We start from the raw sequence: 2,212 nt of genomic DNA, 5'->3' as shown, positions 1-2,212 counted from the left end.
CACACCACATCCTCTTTGATTAATTGAAAAATACTTTGAAAATCATTTTTAAAATCATTTTCCTTGTTTGAGACTGGATTAACACGAGTTTTCCTCCAATTCACTCAAACCAAGGCTCTGATACCAACTTGTAACATCCATAAAATCATGAAAAAATTTAAACTTCAAAAAAACAAACCAAAATCACAAATTGTTTACAGCATAGTCTTCAAAACATGTTCTATATTAGAGTTTCCCAAAATCATAAGTCTAAAACATGAGGATGTGTACGGTCACGCCTTCGCCTTCCCGCGATCCTTTTAAGTACCTGAAAACATAACCCAAAACCGTAAGCCAATGCTTAGTGAGTTCCCCCAAAGTACCAACACAACACATAAACATAATAACAAAAAGAAACAACATGCATACAGAGCCTTCAGTTTGACTGGAACCCCCCCCCCCCATTGTCCTACAGTCTGTCTGGTACCACTCATAGAACCTTCGGTGTGACTGGTACACCTAACCGGGCCTTCAACCTATCTAGAACGTTCTCCGGGCCTTCAGCCTGAATGGTACGCCCCTCTGGTTTGTAGTTTATCCGAGACTCCTTGGGTCCCTCAGCCTTCAGAACAAAGCAGGACAGCCTCAACCCAACATATCATCACATATGAACATACTAGCATATATATACAATCATACAAATCTAACATATCACTAAGCATAATATCATTCTATATACTAGGATATAGATCTAACAGATCACTATGACATACAACCATGCAATAAATCAGGATAACGATCCAAAGGGTCGACCTTGGTGCCTTCGACCTAAAAGTACAGTGAGGAAAACTCACCTCACAAACTGAACAGAACTGATGATTTCCGTCTTCGAATCTCAGCTCTCTAACCGATACCTATTTCCACCAAGTGACTAATTCCATCAAAATCCCGGAATATCCAAAATACCCTCAAGGTCAAAACTAGTCAAAGTCAATTGTTCAAACCCACTAAGTCAACTGATTCAACCCAATCGAGTTAACTCAACAAGGCTGACCAGTGCGGGTACGCGAGGCGTACTCCGGAGGTACACATGGCATACACAAAGCCTCATAGTTGACCACCGGTCGGGGTGGTTGACCGAGTACACGGGGCGTACTCCTATCTACGCGAGGCGTACCCTTGTAGCCTCCAAACTTCATTAAGTGCTTAATGGCTTAAGCACTTAAGTCCATATTTCAGATCTAAGGTCCAAATACACTCTAAAGTCATAAAGTTTCCAACTTTATGACTTCACAAGTCCAAAAAGTGCTTAACATAAGGTCTTAATCAATTAAGACCTTCTACAAGATGCATGAAGCAAATCTAACAAATGGGACCTAAATTTTATGGCTTAGGACCCCTCATAGGGTCTGAAAGGACAGCCCAAATCGACAAGAACAAACCATGCACGAGATGAGACTTTTGGGACCAAAAATTAACATAAAACACCCAAAAATGAGATCTAGCAAATAAGTCATCAAGGTATGAACTTTATACCTTCTAATGATGGGGAAGGATGCAAAAATCCTAGATCCAAGCTTGCTTCAAGCTTTCAAGATTCACCACCACCTTCTTCCTTTGGAACACACAAAAACTCACACTAACCTTCCAACAGCTCAAATAAGGCTAGGGTTTGCAAGAGAACATGAATATGCTGATAGAGGCTGGAAATGAGGCTTAATGTTGCTTAAATACCATCCAAAACCTAAAAATTAGGGTTTCCTTCTTTAGCTAGTACGCCCCGCATACATAAGTGTATGCCCATCGTACTAGGGCGCACCCTAGTACGCACATCGTACACACATGTAGTCATGTACGCATGGCGTACTCCTCCTGCCAAAATTATGAAAACGCCACTAGGGTTCCAAGGTACTTTCTCTTGGGACTTAGGGACCAAAATTTCATAAATAAAACTATAGGGATGAATTTAGAAGTACCTTAACATCAGGATGTTACATGTACATTCTTGTTTACGTAAGCATGTGTGGTTTACCGACTCGTTAAAAGAAGAATATAGTCAAAGAAAGGTATATGGTGATCGTGATTCTCAAGCATTACTTGAGCTGAATCTCATTTTAACTTTGCATGGTCGATTTACCATTTGGATACATGATTATTGGCTAATCTAGTCATAATGCTAAATGATCATTAAGAAGAGATTAACATCCTATTGATAGAAATCAATAAATCTCGT

The sequence above is a fragment of the Lactuca sativa genome, chromosome 8, assembly GCF_002870075.4.
Source record: "Lactuca sativa cultivar Salinas chromosome 8, Lsat_Salinas_v11, whole genome shotgun sequence".
NCBI lineage: Eukaryota > Viridiplantae > Streptophyta > Magnoliopsida > Asterales > Asteraceae > Lactuca > Lactuca sativa.
This window is presented reverse-complemented; position numbering follows the sequence as displayed.